A 27178-nucleotide genomic window follows, 5' to 3' on the forward strand; every position below is an offset into this window, starting at 1 on the left:
CTTCCTCCAAACACGGCGAGTTGAGTTAATGCAAAAGAGCTCAATTTTAGTCTCATCTGACCACAGCACCTTCTCCCAATCACTCTCAGAATCATCCAGATGTTCATTTGCAAACTTCAGACGGTCCTGTACATGTGCCTTCTTGAGCAGGGGGACCTTGCGGGCACTGCAGGATTTTAATCCATTACGGCGTAATGTGTTACCAATGGTTTTCTTGGTGACTGTGGTCCCAGCTGCCTTGAGATCATTAACAAGTTCCCCCCGTGTAGTTTTCGGCTGAGCTCTCACCTTCCTCAGGATCAAGGATACCCCACGAGGTGAGATTTTGCATGGAGCCCCAGATCGATGTCGATTGACAGTCATTTTGTATGCCTTCCATTTTCTTACTATTGCACCAACAGTTGTCTCCTTCTCACCCAGCGTCTTACTTATGGTTTTGTAGCCCATTCTAGCCTTGTGCAGGTCTATGATTTTGTCCCTGACATCCTTAGAAAACTCTTTGGTCTTGCCCATGTTGTAGAGGTTAGAGTCAGACTGATTAATTGAGTGTGTGGACAGGAGTCTTTTATACAGGTGACCATGTAAGACAGCTGTCTTTAATGCAGGCACTAAGTTGATTTGGAGCGTGTAACTGGTCTGGAGGAGGCTGAACTCTTAATGGTTGGTAGGGGATCAAATACTTATTTCTCTGTGCACAATGCAAATAAATATATATAAATTTGACTATGTGATTTTCTTTTTTTTTTAAAATATAATCTATCTCTCACTGGTAAAATTAACCTAGCCTAAAAATTCTAGACTGTTCATGTCTTTGACAGTGGGCAAACTTACAAAATCAGCAAGGGATCAAATACTTATTTCCTTCACTGTATATACATACACTGCCGTTCAAAAATTTGGGGTCACACAGACAATTTTGTGTTTTCCATGAAAACTCACACATATATTTATCAAATGAGTTGCAAAATAACTAGAATATAGTCAAGACATTGACAAGGTTAGAAATAATGATTTTTATTTGAAATAATAATTTTTTCCTTCAAACTTTGCTTTCGTCAAAGAATGCTTCATTTGCAGCAATTACAGCATTGCAGACCTTTGGCATTCTAGCTGTTAATTTGCTGAGGTAATCGGGAGAAATTTCACCCCATGCTTCCAGAAGACCCTCCCACAAGTTGGATTGACTTGATGGGCACTTCTTGCGTACCATACGGTCAAGCTGCTCCCACAACAGCTCTATGGGGTTGAGATCTGGTAACAGCGCTGGCCACTCCATTACAGATAGAATACCAGCTGCCTGCTTCTTCCCTAAATAGTTCTTGCATAATTTGGAGGTGTGCTTTGGGTCATTGTCCTGTTGTAGGATGAAATTGGCTCCAATCAAGCGCTGCCCACAGGGTATGGCATGGCATTGCAAAATGGAGTGATAGCCTTCCTTATTCAAAATCCCTTTTACCTTGTACAAATCTCCCACTTTACCAGCACAAAAGCAACCCCAGACCATCATATTACCTCCACCATGCTGTCGAGTTTCACATGAAAGCTCTCTTTTTCTAGCCATTTGGAGAGTTTAATCGAACCCATAAATGTAATGCTCCAGATTCTCAACTAGCTCAAAGGAAGGTCAGTTTTATAGCTCCTCTAAACAGAAAACTGTTTACAGCGGTGCTAACATAATTGCACAAGGGTTTTCAAGGGTTTTATAATCATCCATTAGCCTTCTAACACAGTTAGCAAACACAATGTACCATTAGAACACTGGAGTGATGGTTGCTGGAAATGGGCCTCTATACACCTATGTAGATATTGCATTAAAAACCAGACGTTTGCAGCTAGAATAGTCATTTAGCACATTAACAATGTATAGAGTGTATTTCTGATTAATTTAATGTTATCTTCATTGAAAAAAACTGTGCTTTTCTTTCAAAAATAAGGAAATTTCTAAGTGACCCTAAACTTTTGAACGGTAGTGTACATGCTTACATACATGCAAACATACATACATACATACATGCAAACATACATACATACACACATACATACATACATATATACAAGCATGAACATATATACATGCAAACATACATACATGCAAACATACTTACATACATGCACATATATACATACATGCATACATACATACATACATACATGCAAACATACATATATATATACTTACAATCATGCATACACACATATATTCATACATACATACATGCACATACATACATACATACATGCATGCAAACATACATACAAGCAAACATACACACATATATACATACATACACACACACACACACACACACACACACACACACACACATATATATATATATATACATACATACATGCAAACATACATACATGAAAACATACATACATACATACATACATTCACATAGATACATACAAACACAAATAAACTCACCTAAGACGTTCCCAAGAAGATCTGAACGATCCCGTCACTTTTCATCTTACTGCTCCCATTCACAATAACAAAACGGTGGGCGCAGATGAAGTAATCACGTGAGCATGATATGATCACGTCATCTGCGCCACACCGCATTGTTACTATGAATGCGAGCGGCGCCAAGTAGCAGTAAGATGGCAAGTGACGGGACCGGTCAGAACTCCGTAGGAACGTCTTAGGTGAGTTTATTTTTTTTATATATTTTATGTTGTTCGCCGTGTGCTGATGCAGCACCGGTGCGGCGGCTAGAGAAATTACATGTAGTGAGAGGGTGGGGGGGGGGGGGGTTAGAAGTGGCTTGCCGAAACGGCTTGCCGAAACGGGGTGAATATAGTGTAGTGTTGTTAACATTTATGTTGTGTTCGTCTCAACCAGGCTTACCGTGCCTGGTTGAGACGAACATTCTCCCGATGTTGCTAGAACTACAGTATCTAGCAACATCGGGAGCGCGCACATTGCAGAGCTGCTTGATTGACATCGAGCCGCTCACGCCCCATTTTACAAAAGATAACCAGCACTAGCTGTGTTATCAAGTGTAAAAAAAAAGGTAGTTAGGGAATACATTTTTCAAAAATTTTAACAGCAAATGTTTTAATATTAAATTCCAGCTTACAATGGAAAAAAAATAAAATTTGACTCAACTTTGGAATAACCCTTTAACTGTGGCAATTGCCAAGTAAGGAATATGTCCATCTGTCCAAGCAAAAGGAAACTGTTGTAAAATTCTAGAAAATCGATCCAATGTAAGACCTAAAGACCTGAGATTTAGCAGCATTAATCTTATAATATGAAGCAGCACCATGAAGCAGTACTAAGCTCCTCTAAAATTTGTACTACAGACAGTAAAGATTCCTCAGGCTCAGTAACCGCTTTTAGTACATAATATGCAAAGAGACCAATTTTATGTTTAGTACTGTCACGTAGGGTACGTGAACCCACTGGGCTATACTGCCTTGACGGTATGGCAGCTGGCCAACAGGACACAGAAGGAAGTCTATTGTTCTATAGATGTACCTGTGGTAACTCTCGGACTGTAGAAGACAGGCTCAGACGGACTTTAGTCAGCAGGTAGGCACCAGGCTTGGTGTAGCAGAGCAGCCGTAGACTCGGTGCAGTACAACTCCAATACAGGTACAGGTAGCAAGAACGGGGGAACACTGGGAATTGGAAGACACTTAGGAGACCATTTGCATAGACAAACATAGGATAATGACAACAAGGCTCAGGCGAGGCATGAAGGGGCTGGGCCCCTCTTATAGTCCAGGGTGCTGATGGGCTAATTTTAACTTTAACCCAGGTGCGCACGTCGGCCCTTTAAGAGCGGGCACGAGCGTGTGCGCGCACCCTACGAGACCCTGCCGAGGTAAGCGGAAGTGAGGAGGAGACTGTGGACAGCGCTCGCAGATCCATGGCTGCGGCCATCTGAGGTGAATTGAAGAGGACCTGTGGGCCTCAGCAAGGGGCTCCATTACCAAACTGAATATTAGCGTAGAGAGTGGATATCCCTGATGAGTGCAATTTGTTATGGGAAAATATTTAGACAGATAACCTGAGGCAGAAGGTAATGTATATAATGACATAATGGTCATTTTTGCCTCTCCAAATGTATCCAAAACAGCCGCCAGGTATGCCCAATGAACCCTATCAAGCGCTTTCTCCGCATCAAGTGTGAGAACCATAGAAGACATGCCTCTACATGAGTAATAATGTCAAGAAATCTTCTCGTTCGCTCAAGGGATTGTCTCCCCCTCTTGATCCTTATATACAATCAGTGGGAGAACAGTGGCTAACTTGATAGCTAACATTTTTGCACAAATTTTTAGATCCGTATTAAGAAGGAATATGCGTCGTAAATTATCAGGTCGATCTGCGGTTTTTCCTGGCTTGAGCAAAGTAATTATGTTTGCAGATTTTTTCTTAGGAAAGGGACAAGACATTTTAGCCATAGTGAAAACCTTTAGCAGGTACGGGGCTAAGATGGAAGAAAATTGCTTGTAATAATCATTAGATAGGCCGTTAGGCCCAGGAGTCTTATTAGGTTTCAAAGAGGCAATGGTTATAAGTATTTCTGAGGTAGTAAAAACAGCAGATAAAGTATTTAATTGAATGGTGGATATCAAGGAAAGTGTTACAGAGTCAAGAAACGTTTCATTTACCTCAGCAGATGGTTGAGTAGCCATATTATCCTCCTAGAGGTTATAAAGGGATGAGTAGAAGTCTGCAATAGAATTCGAAATATCTTGAGGAATATGATTTTTTTCCCCCGTGGGACAAAGAAAATCTTTCTAGACTTGGCCAAAGACTATTAACTAATAGGAACCTTACTTTATTGTTACTGTAGTTCCATAGTAAGGGGCCCTAATTGGGCAGGAGGTCTTGTTAAGCTGGCTGAGCTATATTATTGAGTTAATAAGGTGTGGTGACAGAGCTGCTTGCTCTTTCGTGTCTTTTTCTGCCAGGCCTATATATGCTTTATTCGCACAGCAAATTATTTGGTCATCTGTAGGCTCCTTACAATTGAATGCGAAAAATTCAGGAAAAGTTTTTTCGGACTGTTGAAGATATTTAGAGGAGTGAAATATAAAATGGTTGATTTTCCGAAATGCTACAAAGCGGATGATTAAAGTTTACTCCAACAGACATATGTATGGGGGCATGGTCTGACCAGCGAATAAAGCCAATTTTCATAGAAGTTACTGTTTTAAAAATCACCTGGTCTGTAAGAAAAAGATCTGTTTTTGAGTAAGTTTTGTAAGGGTGAGAAAAAAAATCTAAATACTTTTTCTAGCATGTGCTGGAGCCTCAATGCATCTACTAAATCTATTGTGAGGTATTCTATGAAGCTCAGTGGGGCCAACAGTTTTAGTAGGGGCTGAGGAGTCTAAGCAAGACCACATGGTTTGATTTAAATAACCAATTAATATCAATGAGGCATTTTTAACCCTATTAATCCGATGGAGGAACTTTTTAATATAAAGCAATTGATGTTCGTTGAGGACGTAAAGCGCAACCAAGGTGTAGGGAAGATTATTAACTACACAAACTAGAATTCCAAATCCACATAAGTCATCGGTGAGGGATTACGTTATCAAGAATAGCAATACTAACCCCTCTTTATTTTGAAGTAGCTGAACGGAAAAAATATAGGGGTAGTGTTGATGTTTGAGGCAAAATTAATTCTCCTGGTTAAGATGGTTTTTTTTTAACACATATAATATCAGATTCATATTTTTTGGCCTCCATCCACAATTGTGATCACTTAGATGGGCAATTTAACCCTTTAGCATTAATATAAAAAAAATTGAATACCATCGCTACTCAGAGAAGTCAGTTCTGTACATAAGTAAGATCCATATTAGTAAAATGATAGACCCATTAAACAACATTTATATAAACAATGAGGAAACATCTTGCGACAACAACAATGGTGTCAAAGTCATTAATGAGATTGTCTGACAGGAATAACTAAACAAGTCCCAGAATTAGGACCAAACTGGACATAACAGAACCAGAGTATGCAGGCATTGCGTTGAATTTTAGCACACTATTAGGAAGTAGAGATGAGCGAACTTATCAAAAGTTCGGTTCGGCTAGTTCGCCGAATTTCACAAAAAAGTTCGATTCGGACCGAACTAGTTCGGACCGAACCTGTCACTTCCCTGCGCCGAGCATGCTACTGTCCGGGGTGCTGATAGAGTTAATGGGCTGCACTAACTCTTTCAGCAACCTTGACAGTACATGCTCGGCGCGCGGAAAATACAATTTAAATGTAATAAAAAAATAAAAATTATACGTTCGTACTTACTTTCCTCCTGTCCGGCCTCCAGCGATGACGTTTCATCCCTTTCGCCGCTGCAGCCAATCACAGGCTGTAGTGGCGGTCACGCACGTCAGGATGACGCTTCATCCCACGTGACCGCCTCTGCAGCCAATCACAGGCTGCAGCGGCGACATGGATGAAACGTCATCGCTGGAGGCCGGACAGGAGGAAAGTAAGTATGAACGTATTATTATTTTTTTTTGCCATGTATGTATGTTTGCATGTATGTATGTATGTATGTATGTAAGTATGTATGTATGTATGTTGGCATGTATGTATGTTGTCATGTATGTATGTATATATATCTGTGCATGTATGTTGGCATGTATGTATATATGTGCATGTTTGTATGTATATTTGCATGTATATATTTGCATGTATGTATGTATGTTTGCATGTGTGTATGTTTGCATGTATGTATTTTTGCATGTATGTTGTCATGTATGCATGTATGTATGTATGTTGTCATGTATGTATGTATATATGTGCATGTGTGTATGTATATTTGTATGTATGTATGTTTGCATGAATGTATGTATGTATGTTTGCATGTATGTGTGTTTGCATGAATGTATGTTTGCATGTATGTATGTATGCATGTTTGTATGTATATTTGCATGTGTGTATATATATGTATGTATGTTGTCATGTATGTATGTATGTATGTTGTCATGTATGTATATATGTGCATGTATGTTGGCATGTATGTATATATGTGCATGTGTGTATGTATGTATATTTGCATGTATATATTTGCATGTATGTATGTTGTCATGTATGTATGTATATATGTGCATGTATGTTTGCATGTATGTTGGCATGTATGTATACATGTGCATGTTTGTATGTATATTTGCATGTATATATGTTTGCATGTGTGTATGTATGTTTGCATGTATGTATGTATGTTTGCATGTATGTATGTTGTCATGTATGTATGTATATATGTACATGTATGTATGTTTGCATGTTTTTATTTTTGCATGTATGTTTATATATATGTGCATGTATGTAATTATGTTTGCATGTATTTATGTTTGCATGTATATTTGTGCATGCTTGTATATATGTATGTATGTTTGCATGTTTGTTTGTTTGTATGTATGTATGTTTTCATGTGTGTGTGTATGCATGTATGTACGTATGTATGATAGTTTGCATGTATATATGTGTGTATGTATGCATGTATGTATATTTGCATGTATATATGTGCATGCTTGTATGTATGTTTGTATATATGTATGTATGGCCATGTATGATACTGTCTGCTGGCGCCCTGTATCTAAGTCAACTTCGCGGCAGGCTTCTATACATGGTATAACAGTCAGTATCACACATTAAACTGAATCTAAGCCTACGACATGTTTTATTTGATTTTTTTTTTTTACAGGTTTGGTGTTTGGACTACGTCGGTTTCGAGGACTACTTAGATGACGTTTTTTTTTCTACAATAAAATGGTTAATGAGGGTTGTGTTGGGGGTGCTTTATTTCAATAAAATATTTTATCTATATCTTTGTCTTTTTCTTTTCAAATTTTATTACTACCACTTTAGTAATGGCCGCTGTCTGAGTGACAACATCCATTACTAAGGCGAGGCTTAGTGTTAGCCGGTGCAGAGGCTAAAACTAACCACCATTATTACCCCGGTACCCACCACCACCAGGGGTGCCGGGAAGAGCCAGGTACGATCCAGTACCCGACCATCTGTTGTGATGGTCGGGCTCTGGGGCGGCCGCAGGCTGGTATTATGAGGCTGGGAAGGGCCAAAAACAGTGGACCTTCCCACCCTTGTAATGCTAGGCTGCTGCTGCTGTGTTGTATCTGGCTGGTTATAAAAGTGGGGGGGACCCCACGTCATTTTTTTAAATTATTTATTTATTTAAATAGTTTTTTTAAAAAAAGACATGGGGTTCCACCCAATTTATCATAACCAGCCACATACAACACAGTGTTATTAGCCTGGGAATGGACAAAACCAGTGGCCCTTCCCACCCATGTAATGCCAGACTGCTGCGGCCTTGTATATGGCTGGTTATTAAAAATGTGGGGGACCCGTCTATTGCTAAATTTGTTAAATTCAAAAAAAAAAAACGACGTGGGGGTCCCCCCCATTTTTATAACCAGCCCGATACAACACAGCAGCAGCAGCCTAGCATTACAAGGGTGGGAAGGTCCACTGATTTTGGCCCTTCCCAGCCTCATAATACCAGCCTACGGCCGCCCCAGTACCCGACCATCACAACAGATGGTCGGGTACTGGATCGTACCAAGCTCTTCCCGGCACCCCTGGTGGTGGTGGGTACCGGGGTAATAATGGGTGGTTAGTGCTAGCCTCTGCACCGGCTAACACTAAGTACCGCCTTAATAATGGATGCTGTCAATCAGCCAACTGCCATTATCTAGGCACTAATAAAGTTTAAAAAAAAACACAAAGACAATTCTTTTTTATTGAAATAATAAATCCCCAACAAAACCCTCGTTAACCATTTTATTAAAATTTGAAAAAACGTAGATCTACGCAGTAGTCCAACGAATCGAAGATGTAGTCCAATCGGTACATCAAAATCTGCAACAACATAAAAAAACAGTTATCAATGTGAACAATACCAATACTTCTACTCACCGACACACATATATATACACGCACACACAAACAAACAACCATACACAGACACACACATATATACACAAACACAACAAGATATACACACACACACACACACGCATAAACAGACAAACACACACACATATACACGAACTCACACATATACAAACAAAAACACACATATCCAAACACACACACACAGTTATACACACACATACACAAACACATATACACAAACACATATACAAACAAAAACACACATACCCAAACACACATATACACAAACACATATACACACCCATATATACACACAAACACACACATATACACAAACACACACATATACAAAAACACACACAAACATCTACACACAAACATATACACAAATACACCCATATATACACAAACATATACACAAACACACATATAAAAACAAAAACAGACAAAGTCACATACCCAAACACACATATATACACAAACACACACATACACAAACACGGTTTCTTTTAAATGCTGCTGGGGAACCCGCTCGATCCACTATATAAGGCTGCGCTACAGTGCAGCATTTAAAAGAAACAGGATCCTGACCTGTCCATAGAGTTTAAGGCAGCACAGAGTATTTCAGGAGATGAGCGTGCAGATTCAGTGCTGCTGTGAACTCTGCTCTTACCATTACGTAGCTCTCAGTCTGTTACCTCTCCTCCACTCCTGTCCTCCAGAACACCTTCACATGATTGGCAAGTCACCACGTAATGGTAAGAGCAGAGTTCACAGCAGCACAGAGTATTTCAGGAGATGAGCGTGCGGATCTTGTGCGGGGTGGTGACTTGCCAACCATGTGAAGGTGTTATTGAGGACAGGAGTCGAGGAGAGGTAACAGACTGAGCTACGTAATGGTAAGAGCAGAGTTCACAGCAGCACTGAATCTGCACGCTCCTCTCCTGAAATACTCTGTGCTGCTGTGAACTCTGTTCTTACCATTACGTAGCTCAGTCTGTTACATCTCCTCCACTCCTGTCCTCTATAACACGTTCACATGATTGGCAAGTCACCACCACGCACAAGATCCGCACGCTCATCTCCTGAAATACTCTGTGCTGCTGTGAACTCTGCTCTTACCATTACGTGGTGACTTGCCAATCATGTGAAGGTGTTCTTGAGGACAGGAGTGGAGGAGAGGTAACAGACTGAGAGCTACGTAATGGCAAGAGCAGAGTTCACAGCAGCACTGAATCTGCACGCTCATCTCCTGAAATACTCTGTGCTGCCTTAAACTCTGTGGACAGGTCAGGATCCTGTTTCTTTTAAATGCTGCACTGTAGCGCAACCTTATATAGTGGATCGAGCGGGTTCCCTAGCAGCATTTAAAAGAAACAGGATCCTGACCTGTCCACAGAGTTTAAGGCAGCACAGAGTATTTCAGGAGATGAGCACGGGCAGCCGTTCGCTTTTCCGAGCCGTGCTCCCATTATGCACACGACCGTAAAAACACCCGTCGTAATTACGACCCGCAATAACGGGCTCATAGACTTCTGTTACCCACGGGTACCTTTCCGTTTTCTCACGGGAAGGTGCCCGTGCCGTTAAAAAAATAGAACATGTTCTATTTTTCTATTTTACGGGCCGTGCTGCTATAATTATAATGACAGCACGGTTCGCAAAAGCGGCCGGCTGCCCGTGGCCGGCCGGCCGTGCTCGTAATTACGAGTCGTAATTACGAGCACGGCCCGTAAAATAAAAAAATAGAACATGTTCTATCTTTTTAACGGCACGGGCACCTTCCCGTGAGAAAACGGGAAGGTACCCGTGGCTAACAGAAGTCTATGGGCCCGCTATTTCGGGTCGTAATTACGACCCGTGATAACGGGTATTTTTATGGTCGTGTGCATGAGGCCCCGTAATGACGGGTGGCTACATGTGTGCACCCGTCATTACGGCAGCGTTGCTAGGCGACGTCAGTAAGGGTATGTGCACACACACTAATTACGTCCGTAATTGACGGACGTATTTCGGCCGCAAGTACCGGACCGAACACAGTGCAGGGAGCGGGGCTCCTAGCATCATATTTATGTACGATGCTAGGAGTCCCTGCCTCTCCGTGGAACTACTGTCCCGTACTGAAAACATGATTACAGTACGGGACAGTTGTCCTGCAGAGAGGCAGGGACTCCTAGCATCGTACATAACTATGATGCTAGGAGCCCGGCTCCCTGCACTGTGTTCGGTCCGGTACTTGCGGCCGAAATACGTCCGTCAATTACGGACGTAATTAGTGTGTGTGCACATACCCTAAATAGTCACTGTCCAGGGTGCTGAAAGAGTTAACTGATCGGCAGTAACTGTTTCAGTACCCTGGACAGTGACTACCGATCACAGTACCTGTAAAAAAAAAGACGTTCATACTTACCGGGAACTCCCTGCTTCCTCCAGTCCGGTCTCCTGGCCGTTGCCTTGGTAACGCGTCCCTCTCGACATCCGGCCCGACATTCCTTGATGACGATGCAGCCCATGTGAGCGCTGCAGCCAATCACAGGCTGCCGCGGCCTCTGCAGCCAATCACAGGCTGCAGAGGCCTCTGCAGCCAATCACAGGCTGCCGCGTCAGAAAAGGTCGGACTGGAGGAAGAAGAGGGACTCGTCACCAAGACAACGACCGGGTACGTATGAAATGCTTTTTATTTTATTTTTAATCAGCAGCCTCTTTTCTCTATCAGTGATTGATAGAGATAAGTGGCTGCCGATTTGTATAATGTTTTTGACCGGGTTCGGTCAAAACGGGTTCGGCCGAACCCGGTGAAGTTCGGATTCGCTGCGAACCGAACTTTTCCGGAAGTTCAGACCGAAACCGGGTTCGGTTGTCCCGGTTCGCTCATCTCTATTAGGAAGTGTCAGCTAGGGGGGAAAAGGTGGAAATAAACAGCCGTAAAAGGCTGAACTATGTTATATTGTTAAGTGATATGCATCAAAAAACATTAGGAGGGGAAACAGGTAAGAATATGCCTAGAGATGGGCTTTAAATCAAATACCTCAATTAAAGTGATAGGGTACACCGAAGCATAGCAAGGTAGTAAGGAAACACAGTGTAGACTAAAGGGCCTTCCTTTTTAGTTATCAAATCAAGCTATTCCAGACGCCATTCTTCAAGCAGTTGCATCGCCTCCATCGCCTGGAGATAAAACTGTGACTTTAGTGTCATTGCGTGTGATGATAAGTTTGACCGGGAACCCCCTGCTACCTTGTCGTACCTCAGGATTTTGGTAGCTTCGAGGAATTCCCGCCTCATGGCAAGTGTAGCCGCCGATAAATCAGTGAATAAAGTAATGTTCTGAAACCTGTCTGGCAAAACAGGATTACTTTTGGCTGCAAACATGAGCTTCCCTTTGATGTAGTAGAAGTGATGCGAGCAAGAACTTTGCATGGGATTTCCGCCGGAAGCATTCTAGGCTTAGGAATACGGTGAGCTCTTTCTATGAAAAGTTAAAATCGAGGAGTGTCAGGGAGAAATATAGTGAAAAAGTCCACTTAAAAGTCTTTGGGTTGCTTTGACTTTATTGTCTCTGGGATGCACGAACGCAGATGTTGTTGCGTCGTTAGCTAGCCTGAAGGTCCATTATCTAAGCCCTAAATGCTGAAAGTGTTTCATCCTTGTCATTAGTGGCATCCACTTGCACATTGTGGGCAGTTGTAAATTCAGCCATCCTGTTTTCCAGATGTGCCGTGCGAGTACCAATTTCAGAGATATCCTTTTGCATTGACAGTAATTGAATATCAGATTGCAGGCTGATGATGTTCCTGAAGTTAGCATATGTGCATGGGTCCATTGTGTTGATTGGCCTGATAACACCGGAGCTTCAGTTGGTAGGCATAGTGCAGCCTTATGGTGCAGCGCAAGAAAATGATTCTCAGGAACACTGAGGGAAGGAGCAGGGAAACGACTCAAACCACTGACCTGTGGATCCCGAATCGGGCTCTAATGCAGTCCCTGGTCGAGTGGTAGGAGAGTCGCTCTGAGTTTGAGAATCCTTTCATGGCTGGAAAGGAAAAGACAAGTCAGCATGGCGTTCTGCTGGTCTCAGTCATCCTCTGAGGCAAAGGTGAGTTCCTCTACACACCCTGGATAGTATAGAGGGTGTTTTGCGTATTTGTGGCACTTGTTCAGCCCTGATAGGACAGAGATAAAAAGATCTGCGTCTCACTCCATGCACCGCCAGCCACATCCGGCAGTATTTGATGAAGTTATTTTAATCAGACCTGGATACTAAGAAAAGCCCTGGCAACTTTTGAATTTTTACACTAGTGTTTGTCAAAGGATCTTAATCATGTCTATGAGACTCAACTGATAATAAAATAGACTAATGAATTTTGTCATTACTTTGAGTTCCAAAGAATCGAATTGAATTGGTTGATAGATCCATTACGATCTGACATTTAAAAAAAAAAATCTAAACATATATAAGAACATATTATACAAAACACTAGTGTGAATAAAGTCCTGATGCAATTTTTGGTCATGTAAATGCTGGACTGAAGTGGAAAGAACTGACATATACATTGATGCAAACTTATGCAATTTTATGAATTTCTTGCAGGGTTGCCAACCTCAGACTGCTTTTTTTTTTATTGAAAACTGAAGTAACTAAATTTTTTAAACACTTTACCAAAATATGTTCAGAAACTAGATAAGACTGTAGCACATCACTCTACAGTAGGATTTTTAGTACAGCAGTAGGTCTAATCGTACTGCTACTACTATGCTCTGCAGAATAAGGCTCTGTTCACATTAGTGTCATGGCTTCCATTTCATACAAATCCTGATGACCCTATTGACTTAGCATAGGGTCCAGCAGCTTTCCATTAGGGGTTCCAGTATTTTTAATGACAAGAATATCGCTGCAGACTACTCTATTCTTGATGTGAAAAATACTGGAACCCCTGACAGAAACCTAAAAACACCAATGTGAACATAACCTAATATTGTTGACATAAATTGCTAAACTGAGCATAATAATAGTAGTAATAGTAGTATTAGTGGAAGTTCAATTGTAGAATTATTATTAGTACTATTTTAGTAGTAGGACTACCAAAGCTAAATTATCATTAGTTGTACTATGGTAGTACGAATTGTAGTAAAACTACAATTATTCTCGTCTTAATAATCATGTCAACAATACTGTTCTTCTGAGCACAGTAGTAATAATAAATTTTGGCTATATTCACACTGCATTTGAGCCTTCCATGGGAGGTATACAGCGGGTATATCTCCTGTTGTATACAATACCTCCAACAGAAGGCTTCAACACACACTGATGAAGTGAAGTGAAAAAGATTACTTTGCGACAATGGCATCTGTCAAGGGGTGAGATATAGTAGGCAGCAAGTGTACAGTCAGTTCTTGAAGTTGATGTGTTGAAAGCCGGAAAAATGGGCAGGCATAAGGATCTGAGGTACTTTGACAAGGACCAAATTGTGATGGCTAGACAACTGGGTTAGAGTATCTCCAAAACAGCAAGTCTTGTAGGGTGTTCCTGGTATGCAGTGGTTAGTACCTACCAAAAGTGGTCCAAGAAATGACAACCAGTAGACTGGTAACATACCCATTAAAAAGTGCCTACTGTCATGACTATAGGGTATGTGGACCCACTGGGTCGCTCTGCCATAGCGGAGTAGCAGCTGATCAAACAAAATATCAATGACAGTCACTAGGGAGAAAGTACCTGGGTTGCTGGCTTGTGTCGGATAATCAGAAGCAGGCTGGTGTCAGACTATTGGAAGCTGGCTTGTGTCGGACTCTCGGATACTCGACTTGAACACAGAAGTCGTCACGGACAATGGACTTGAACACAGATGTAGCCTCGGACAATGGACTTGGCAAGGACACCGGACACAGATGGTGAAGTCATCTCGGACACTTGACTTCAACACAGAAGTCGTCTCGGACACTTAACTTGAATCCAGGAGTCGTCTCGGACAATGGGCTTAAACACAGTAGTTTTCTTGGACAATGGACTTGAACACAGAAGTCGTCTCAGACAATGGACTTGAACACAGAAGTCATCTCGGACAATGGACACAGATACTGGATACGGGCTAAAGGAAACAGCTGAGAAACCATTTGCATGACAAACACTGGAAAAAACAAAACAGTGCTCAGGCAAAGTGGAAGTGGGCAGGGTTTCTTTTAAATTCGCGGGTATGGTATGATTGGCTTGGGGTGAATTTCATGGCGCTAGCCCTTTAAGGCCGGGGACAAGCGCACGTGTGCACCCTACAGGCAACAGCAGGAGGAGAGAGCAGTGTGTTCCAGGGTCTCAGTGAGAAGAGACGCCGACCAGGATCCAAAGGCCTGTGGTTGCAGCTGCCGGTAGGTCGGGATATGCCAGCGGTCAGCAACCGCGGGCATAATAGTACCCCACCCTTATGCACCCTCTTCTTAAGTCCAGAGCGTAGGAAGAATTGTTTGATGAGAGCTGGGGCATCCACAGTATCTTCAGGCTCCCAAGGCCTCTCCTCGGGACCAAAACTCTTCCAATCTACCAGGTAGAGGGTCCTCCCTCCTACCTACTTGTAGTCCAGGATCTCCTTTACCTCGAAGTCTTTGGAAGCACCACTGGGAGAAATTGCAGAACCAGGAGATTTACTGTATCAGTTCAGGACCACAGGCTTCAAGAGGGACTCATGGAACGAGTTGAGAATCTTGAGAGTAGGAGGAAACCTTAGCTTATAAGACACAGGGTTGATTTGTTGTAGAATCTCAAAGGGACTAAGAAACCTGAGAGTGAATTTGTACAAGGGGATTTTCAGACAAATAGTTTTTGAAGACAACCAGATTTTGACTCTGGGAAGAAATTGGGGAGGAATTCTTCTCTTCCTATTGGCATACTTGATACGATCCACTGCCTGCAGGATCGCGAACTTGGTTTGCTGCCAGATGTGAAGAAAGCTTCCAAAAGAAGAATTGGCAGCAGGCACTTCAGATGTAGCCGGTACAGGCAGAGGAACACGTGGATGTTGGCTATAAACAATAAATAATGGAGAAGAAGCAGTATTCTCACTCGTGTGAGTATTGTAGGAGTATTCGGCCCATGGAAGAAGATACACCCAATTGTGGCATTGAACAGATATAAAATGACGAAGGTAATTTTCCAGTACTTGATTAGTCCTAGAAGGAACAATTATATATTAAGGGTCCTCCTCTGAGTCATCTGTTTCAAATTACCAAAAAGGCCATCGGTCTTTATATTATTATCAGCAGGACGGAAGTAAAGTAGGAACTGGAATCTGGCAAAGAACAGTGACCATTGGGCTTGACGAGGGTTCAGTCGTTGTGCAGACTGTAAATAAGTGAGATTCTTGTGATCGGTGTACATGATAATAGGATGAGCAGCCCCCTCTAGTAGGTGCCTACACTTTTATAAGGCTAATTTGACGGCCAGTAACTTATGGTTGATGGCCAGTAACTTACGGTCCCCAATAGAGTAATTGCATTCTGCAGGAGAGAAGAGTTTAGAGAAGAAGTCACAGGATGATGCCCTACCCTTGGAGTTTCTTTGAAAGACAACTGCTCCAGCACCAATGGAAGAAAAATCAACCTCCTACGAGAACTGCCGAGACACATCAGGATAGTGAAGAATGGAAACTGAAGTGAAGGCTCTTTTGAGGTTCATGAATGTTGACTCTGCCTCAGGGGTCCAAACCTTAGCGTTCACTCCTTTCTTGGTAAGAGCTGAGATTGGAGCAGTAGAAGACAAGAAGTTTGAAATAAATTGACGGTAGAAATTTGCAAATCCAAGGAATCTCTGTATGGCACAGAGACCTTGAGGACGTGGCCACTCTAAGACGGACTTCCCTTTTTCCGGAACCATCTGGAGTCAATGATCTGAATTTATATAGCCCATAAAGGACAAAGATTTATTTTCTAATACACACTTTGAGTTTGGCGTAGGGGTTATTCCCCCTTAAACACGACAGGACTTGGCCAACATGCTTCTGATGCATCGTCAGATCCGATGAATAAATCAAGATGTCATCCAGATATACCACCACATAGACATACAGTAGATCCCAAAGATGTCATTTACGAATTCCAGGAACACAGCTGGAGCGTTACAGAGTCCAAAGGACATCAAGAGATATTCGTAGTGACCGTCTCGGGGGTTGAATGCGGTTTTCTATTCGTCACCCTTGCAGATACGGATCAAGTTATAAGCCCCACCTAGATCCAGCTGTGTGAAAATCTTGGCCCCACAAAATATGTAAAAGAGCTCAGAGATTAGCGGCAAGGGGTATTTGTTCTTGACAGTGATTTGGTTTAAACCACGGTAGTCGATACATGGTCAGAGAGACCTATCCTTTCTTCCTACGTAGAAGAATCCGGCTCCAGCTGGAGAAGTAGATAAACCCCCTCTCTAGGTTCTCCTTCACATATGCTGATATGGCCTGGGTTTCAGGTAAGGAGAGAGTATAAACCCGTTCACAAGGAGGAGAAGCTTCAGGGAGCAATTCAATTGGGCAATCGTAGGGACGATGGGGAGGAAGGACATCAACCTCCTTTTTGCTGAAGACATCTGCAAAACAGGCTAACTGCAGAGGCAGACCAGAGAGTGACTAAGGCATCTGGGACAGGACAGGATGAAACTGAGGCAGGCAGCAGTGAAGACTGACTGTCGCCCTCAGGGTAACCCACACAATTGTGGAGTCAGACTGTACAGTGGTGTCCAATGGAGGATTTATTATTACCCCCACTTGGTCACTTACTTATTAAAACACTTGATACTGCTGACGGATTCACTCAGGTCTTTGGTCTTTACTTTAATCTTTGCTGATGTTATCAGGATTTGGTTTGGTCCTTCTCATCTGTCAGACACAGTCTCTTTTAGTATACGTCACCGGGCTGTACATGGCACCTCATGCTGTGAGCCTGGGGTGAGATCCCACGTAGACGGATTAGTGGAGTTTTATTGTGACTACCACAAACCCTCCGCATTTGTCCTCTTCCTCTGGCAAGTTACTTGTCTGCACGGCTGCTTAGAATTGTGACACTGCCGTCAGTTCATGACAAACGCATTGTACTGGCTCCGGCTGCGCCTGCCGCATCTCAGTGATGGAGTTCATCATATTAAAAGTCTTCTAGTTCATGTTTACTGGCACTTGCTGGGGACCCCCAACCCTTGTCAATTGTTAAAATAAATGCTAATCTGGTGATAACATCATCCGCATACATTATAAACGTTGTTCTAAGTACATACAATAATAATGACAGGCCCTTAAACTAAATCAAACACCTTTATGTAAGAAAATCTTCTCTGTTCCACTGGACAGGACACCTAGAAGATGTGTAATTACTGGGTACATTGTATTTGCACTTGGTGTTACACTTTCCAGCAGGATTTATATCTTATTCTCAGCTGATTACCTGGAACAGCTCCTATTCACAGAAATATACACAGATTCCACATGTTTATCTGACAAGTGTCTCAAACCAATTTTTGTCCCCCTACTCTGGTTCGTTTTACCTGGGAAGGCCTCTCAAGATCTGTTCTCTTCGTGGGAGGCGGGTATGATAAGGTTGGCACCGGTCTGCCAGGACTGTTCTGTAGGCAAATCAAACAGCTCTAACAGAATTTAGCAGCATCAACTGTAAAGCCTGGGCCATACCAATTAGATCTTACCACATCGATCCTTGCAGTCTTGGGGCATATATGAGGTCATACACCATCAATGCAAGGGCCATCAAGAATGCCATGGGTGCTACCGGTTTACCTTCCTTTATCCGTCCACATTCTGTTAGAATCTAGTTCTCACGCCTTCCGCTCCCAGTTGGACTCTTCCTGTGGAGAACAATCTTTTTCATTGTATAATCATTAATTGATCTTAATCATATTATTAATTTGAAGAAAAACATTAACAAATAACATCTTTACATTAAACGTTCACATTGAGCAATAACTAGTGATACATGCAAACTCATTTTTCTTCTTTATGTATATCTGTACATACACATATACACTGCACACAATTCTCTGCTCTAAAACTTTTCTTTCACAACAAAAATATTTTCAAATGGGAATCTACTTTCACCAAGAAGTTATCATTTACACAAACATAATACTGAACATGCCTCCAATAGTCCAATGCTAAGGCTGGTCCAGAACATTACATAAAACTTAACCTGAGTATTTAATATTCCCACAATACTTTTTGAATATCGTTATTAAACAAACTTTGGAATAACATCTAGAGAACTGCTGACATCTTATCATTGTACAAACACCAGTTCAATACTTGGGATAAGCACTGTTCCCCCGTCACTACACACAACGTCTGCAGTGGGGAAGATACCGGCCGGACTTCAGGCCACCCTGAGAACAGGTCTACACATACGAGCACATCTTCATACACTTCTACCTCGGGTAGTTGTATGTTCTGCAGTCGCTGGGACGGGTAATCTGGCCAGGCTGCACTTTCCATAGGTACCTTTGCTGTTTTACCTATGTCATGCCATGCGCACATCATTCATGCTGCTACAAACCTAGTGGTGGCATTATTGTATCCAGGGACAAGCCAATTTACTGATACCTGGCTGCACATACCCTTGTTGTCAGTTCTGTCTTCTCTTGCTCTCTCAATTGGCTTACCCGATGATCCAATAAAGTTCCTACTACCAATGGGCCCATAATTGTGGGTGATGCCAAAAGCGTACCTAGAGTCAGTGTAAATGTCGGCCGGCTTACCTTTTACCAGGTTACAAGCCTCAGCGAGCACCTCCAACTCCGCTCCTTGAGATAAACAAGTTGTGAGAGTGGTTTCTGGATGATTTACCTTGTGCCTCGTATCGTGTCTTGTACATACTGTATGAAGTATTTCTACATTAAAAATTTACATTAAAAACACCATGTCACATATAGATTGAACATTTCAAAGGGGTGGCATCTTCATTCTCTAAAATATAAACAAATGTTATACACTTCTCCACACTCATCTGATAATCCAGAACACTTTGATAATCTCACTTTTATCAGGTTCTGTAAATACTTGATTAATACAAAAATAAATAAAAATTACTAAAATCTTTACATAAAATTAACAATGTTCAGATAATTTTCACCTCCTTCCCTACTAAATCTGTAAAGACTCATCTGTGAGTGACCTCGGCCTCTTGTGTAAATTTGCTGGAGGGGGATGGTCTCTTACACAATACCTCATATTGGGTGGAGACTACAGCACAGCATACCCAGTGCCATATTTACTGTTCTGGAAGGATCTACACAGAAAAACCTCAACATTTAGGTTACTCTCATACACATTTAATGTGGATTACTCATTGGGGTCTCATACACATTTTGTAGATCTCCTGGAACCAAATTCATTAATTCAAAACAAACCAAAATTGTACCTGATCAGTCTCATCACTACTCCCCCCTTTTTGGACTCTGTGAAAGTAATGTAGCAGGGTTCAAAACTACATCTCAACATGATAAACTCGGGCACTCTATCTGGGGGGCACCAGATTAACCCCCTGTAATACACAACAGCCTGGAACAAAAATGACTTTCTCCTGTCAAAAATACATTTTATCTTTAAAATGACTTGCAACCATTTACCTGTAAAACATCTCACATTTTCCAAAATAACATTTAGGCCGCACTATAGCACGTGCCTCATGTGTGAAAAACAAAAACAAAACAAATGTAATTAGTTATTCAATAAAACGGAAAATAATATATCTGGTAATATTAATTACTGCAAACCAAAAAACTGTATATAAAAATAGGGAACAGTGGGGGTACATACATTTTCAAGACCCCGTGTCTCACAATATCTGTACTTTAATTTATTTGAATTAACATCAAAACATTCCATTATTAAATCTTATCACATCATAACACATAAATATGCAGAGTAACTTTTATCGTTTTGCAGACATATCCAGCCGGCTGTAATATTTTTCTCACTTGGTGTAGTTACGGACAACAGCGCATGCGCAAAGATAAGAAACTTTCCTTTACCCAGAAAAAAGAAACTGATTTTAACCCCATACACAAAACACGAAGATTTTTTTTTACACATTACTGCTGTTAAAAATAAGAGCATACAATATAGATCTAAAATCAGTGCAATATTGTAATCCCTTGTCTCATCAGTCCATGCGCTATATATAAGATTATACCAGTCTGCTTTTCAGACTTCACACTGCACACGTTATATCACACACACGTAACATCACACAGCCCCCCGCCCTGTTCTACAGGAGGGGGTCACGCACTCACTCCTCACAGCTTCTGTTCTCACAATCTTAACAATTTCAATGCCGGCAAAAATTCTCCCATACAATGAACCTCCAAGTGGCACACATCTGTACAACAAGTCAAGATAACGTACGTATCTGCAATCATTCATCACACTATTGTATAGGAATTATCTACGTTCAAAACATCAAACACATAATCTGTAATTGTGTCCAATCTGTCGGCCACTATCTCTATATTATGATGACGTGTCTTTTCACCAGGACACAGCCTCCTAATTGCAGCTTGTGCACCCCTGGGACAGAATCTAGAATAAAAGAAAACACTGCAGCATGTGTTACTGTCAACTCTTTACTGAGGGAAAAGACAAAATTAACAAAGCTATCATTTCATACTGATTTGGTTGGGCCGGGCGTGACCTCATCAGGGGGTGGGGGGCGGCCTCTCCCACAGGAAACACATTGCTCAGCTGTGAGGGGGGTTTTGCTGCCCACAATGAGGACACACCCAACATGAGGGACCATCACCATTATAGGGCGGTGGCTGGTCCTGTGGTTTCTAATACAGATAACATAATACAATGCCTTTCTTATTCCTAACTTCCCTTTGTTCTCTGAATACCTTTTGCCCAGTCTCCAGGTTGTAGCCGCCCTCCCCTATGCATCCCGCACACTTCCATCAATTTCTTCGTTTTACTCACATACTGTTTCCCTTCCCTTCACCAAATCATACGAATAGGATCGTCCGGGTACGGGTGATCCTGATGATTTGAATATGGACCATAAACCATCCATTCTAACCTTCTATATCCTTCACGTAATTTATATAACACCTTTTGGTCTGCAACCCTCTGGTGACCGGTTTCACTGTGGTCTGGCCAACATATTACCTACGACTTATCACACGACTTATCAGTGCTTTACACACCCCGCGTGCACCTGTCCCACGACTTATCACATGACTTATCACACATCTTATCGTGCCCGCATGCCCGCGAATAAGAAAGGTTATAATACTACCCACGACTTATCACACATCTTATCGTGCCCGCGTGCCCCTGTATAAAACAGGTTATATTTTCTATCTAGTCCCTAATTACCCAGAGGATGGTTAGTCAGGCGCGACTAATTTCTTATGGGTTCGTGACCACACAGCGGGGATGTCGCTCCTGTCGTCTGAGCTAATCCAGCCAATCGACAAGGGTTATACAGATTCCCACAAGACCGTCCACTAACACAGATAAGTCGAAGATTTATAAAATCAACTGACTTACCGTGTTATTGTGGAGGTGATCAGGCTCCTTCAGTGGGCAGTCCCGGGTCATCTGCTTCACCCTGTGATTGTTGGTTGTCCGGATTCCGAGATCCCCTCGAGTGCACCTCCACGCTTGGGCGCCAATTTTCAAGGTTACTTCCTTCTCCCTGTTATTCCACACCGAATAACCACCTCTGTAAATTGGAAACTGAGGGCATGCGTGGAAGACATGTACCAGACAGACAAATGTTGGTAGAGATCCTCCCTCAGTGAAGCAGGAAGTACAACTAACTTTATTGAACAAAGAGTTAGAAAAAATCTTCTCTGTAGGAAGGTGGGACGTGCTTAAGCCCTATTGGCTCTATTCAGCTGTGAGTTCATCTGTACACTCCTCTTGCATTCCAGGGGCGGTGTCTTCCATAGACGTGTTCCTTATGCAGACTCCATCTTGTTACATACATTCAAGTTCTTTGTGTAATATACTGATATTTAGTTTATATAAAGTAATAATGTTTTTGCAAGCAATATACAGGCTAATGATACCTGACAGTACCACCATAACTCCTAGGCAGCACCCCCGCTATCTTGGGGTAATTTTTGACTCCGATCTTTCCTTTACTTCACACATTCAATCACTTGCACGCAGGGCCGGCCTTAGGTTGGATGGCGCCCTGTGCGGGATTCTCCATTGCTGCCCCCCACAAAACAAAAAAATTAACCTCATATATATATATATATATATATATATATATATATATATAGACACACACATACTAGAACATATATATTATACATACATAGAGGCACATATTTAGACATACAGTCAAATATACATACACTATATATATATTTATATATATATATATATATATATATACATACTCACAGACACACACACACACACACGAGGCATGTATACACACATAATGGGTCTTATACGAATACATATAGGTAAATATATGGACATACAGGCCGAAATATACCCACGCAGGCACATATATACACAGAACAGATAGTTACCTGCAGTCCTATGTAACACCACAGATAGCAGTGATAACTCTCGGAGTACAGATAATGTAGTAGATATTGCCTGCAGTCCTATGTAACACCACAGATAACACAGTGATAACTCTCGGAGTACAGATAATGTAGTAGATGTTACCTGCAGTCCTATGTAACACCACAGATAACACAGTGATAACTCTCTGATTACAGATAATGTAATATATGTTACCTGCAGTCCTATGTAACACCACAGATAACACAGTGATAACTCTCTGAGTACAGATAATGTAGTAGATATTGCCTGCAGTCCTATGTAACACCACAGATAACAGTGATAACTCTCGGAGTACAGAAATTGTAGTAGTGTTACCTGCAGTCCTATGTAACATCACAGATAACACACAGTGATAACTCTCTGATTACAGATAATGTATTATTGTTACCTGCAGTCCTACGTAACACTACAGATAACACAGTGATAACTTTGATTACATATAATGTAGTAGATGTTACCTGCAGTCCTATGTAACACCACAGATAACACAGTGATAGTCCTCTGATTACAGATAATGTAGTAGTGTTACCTGCAGTCCTATGTAACACCACAGATAACACACAGTTATAACTCTGAGAACAGATAATGTAGTAGATGTTACATGCAGTCCTATGTAACACCACAGATAACACAGTGATAACTCTCTGAGTACAGAGAATGCATTAGGCTGGGTGCACACGACCATGTTACGTCCGTAATGGACGGAACGTATTTCGGACGGAAGTCCCGGACCGAACACAGTGCAGGGAGCCGGGCCCCTAGCATCATAGTTATGTACGATGCTAGGAGTCCCTGCCTCGCTTCAGGACAACTGTCCTGTACTGTAATCATGTTTTCAATACGGGACAGTTGTCCTGCAGCGAGGCAGGGACTCCTAGCATCGTACATAACTATGATGCTAGGAGCCCGGTTCCCTGCACTGTGTTCGGTCCAGGACTTCCGGCCGAAATACGTTCCGTCCATTACGGACGTAACATGGTCGTGTGAACCCAGCCTTAGTGTTACCTGCAGTCCGACGTAACACCACAGATAACACAGTGATAACTCTCTGAGTACAGATAATGTAGCAGTGTTACCTGCAGTCCTATGTAACATCACAGATAATACACAGTGGCAATATTATTGGAATGCACATCCGCCATACATACACGGATAGTGTTAAGACGTTAAAGGGATTGTCCGGGTTTAAACTTTTTATGTTGCAGCAGGAGAGGAGGGATTCAAATAAAAAAGCAGCCCATACTTTCCAGGGCCGGCGTCAGTACCCGGCGAACTCAGACGAGTGCCGGGGCCCACTACCCTTGGGGGCCCACTCGGCAGTTGGGTGCTGACGCTGCCGTCGTCACGGCATCACTGTCCATATATGGACAGTGATGTCAGGAGCAGAGCAGGAGTCCCGGGGCAGGAGTGCTAGTAGTGCTCTGCCCAGGACTATGGCTATGGGGCTGCCTCGGAAAACACTGTCCATATATGGACAGTGACGTGAGGGGCTGCACCTGAAGCGGAATCCCCACCCAGAGTGTCGGCAATGCTCTGGCTGGGGATTCCACTCCTAGAGGGAACCCCAAAGGTGCAACTACCAGGGAGGGGGGCTGTGTGGAACTACCAGGGAGGGGGACTGTGTGATACTACCAGGGAGTGGGGCTGTGTGACACTACCGGGGAGGAGGGGGCTGTGTGGCACTACCTGGGAGGGGGGCTGTGTGGCACTATCTACGGAGGGTGCTAAATTTATGGGGGTACAATCTGGTGGCCTAACTTCTATATGGGGGCATAAACAGGGCCTTACGTCTATATGGGGGCACAAAGTGAAATTTTCTGCCATTTTACTGCCGCCATGAGTTCCCCCACAAAGGGGCCTACTAAGTCTTGTGTCGCCCAAGGGCCCACATAAACCAGGAGCCGGCCCTGATACTTACCACTCTCCTCCCAGACGTTCCTGCGCTGGGGGCTTCTGTCATCTCTGTTCTGTGTGTACACAGAGTGACTGCAGCGGTGACATCACTTCGAAAGTACATCACCACCGCAGCTAATTACTGGTCTCAGCTGAACACCGCTGAGGCTATTAATAGGCTGCAGCGATGGTGTACGGTCAACATGATGTCACCGCTATATACAAACAGAGAACAGATCTGACTGGGAGCCTCCAGCACAGGAACGTCTGGGAGGAGAGAGGTAAGTATACGTTATTTTTTTTATTTTAACTCCTCCTTCTGCTTCAACAAAATGTTTAATTTGTATTCCGGACAACCACTTCAAAGGCTATGCCCACCTTTGAAATATTTATTTATTTTTTTTAACCCCTTGCGTACCTTCGACGTAATAGTACGTCGCTGGCCGCTTATTCCAGCGTACCTTCGACGTACTATTACGGCGCAGGAATAAACTGTCACTATGTGAAATCACATAGTGACAGAACAGCGGCGGCAGCTGTCATTGACAGCTAACCGTCTCTGCTACCGGCCTGGGGACCAATTAGCAGTCCCCAATGCCGGCGATTGCTGTGATTGGTCAGTCTCTGAAGACTGACCAATCACAGCCGTCTGTGACGTCGTCTGCAGGAGAAAGCTCCTGTCACTTTCTCTGATCTCCTCACTTCTGTGAGATACGTGAGGAGATCAGAGAAAGCGGTGTAAAAAAAAAAACCACTATTTTTATTAACCCCTTCCCGAAAATGGGCGTATAGTAACGCCCTGAGGATGAAGCGGGCACAGGAGCTGTGCTCGCTCCATCTTCATCGGATGTCGGCTGTAATATACAGCCGACATCCCACTGCAACTACAGCGATCACTGTCCTCTCCGATCGCTGTAGTTTTACCCCTTAAATGCCGCTGTCAATAGCGACAGCGGCATTTAAGTGATTGATACAGAGGGAGGGGGCTCCCTCTGCACCCCATTGCCCCCCCGCGAAAAATCGCGGGGTTCTGATGGTTGCAATGGCAACCAGGAAGCATAGCAACGGCTTCCTGGTTGCCAGGTACGGGAGCCTATTAGGTCCTGCCCAAGGCAGGACGTAATAGGCTCAACTGTCAGTTGTAAAGTGACAGTTACAATACACTGTACTACATCAGTACATACACAAGTAGTGCAGTGTATTGTGCAGGGGATCAGAAGATCAGATCTTCCAGTCCCCTAGTATGTGTAAAATAAAAAGTGAAAAAAAAGTAAAAAAAAAGTTTTAGATAAATAAATAAATACAAGTTTTACAAAATCTGCGCTCCAAAAGCCAAATGGCGCTCCTTCTGGGCCTGGCAGTGTGCCCAAACAGCGGTTTATGACCACATATGGGGTATTACCGTACTCTGGAGAACCACTTAACAATTTATGGGGCGTATGTCTCCAGTAGTACAAGCTGGAGACAAAACGCATTGGGCACTAAAATAGCATATATGTGGAAAATGTCAATTTTCAAGATGCAACATCCACTGTGCACTAATTTCTGCAAAACCTTTGGGGGTCAAAATGCTCACTACACTTCTAGATGAATTCCTTGAGGGGTGTAGTTTCCTAAATGGGGTCACTTCTCGGGAGTTTTCACTGTACTCGTACCTCAGCGCAATGCAACATGGCGTCAAAAACAAATTTTGTAAAATCTCCACTCCAAAAACGAAATTGCACTTTTTCCGTTTAGACCCTTGCCGTATGTCCAAATAGCCGTTTACAACCACATATGGGGTACTTCCCTATTCAGGAGAAATTGTGTAACACATTTTGGGGTGTC

The sequence above is a fragment of the Rhinoderma darwinii genome, chromosome 2 (assembly GCF_050947455.1).
Source record: "Rhinoderma darwinii isolate aRhiDar2 chromosome 2, aRhiDar2.hap1, whole genome shotgun sequence".
NCBI lineage: Eukaryota > Metazoa > Chordata > Amphibia > Anura > Rhinodermatidae > Rhinoderma > Rhinoderma darwinii.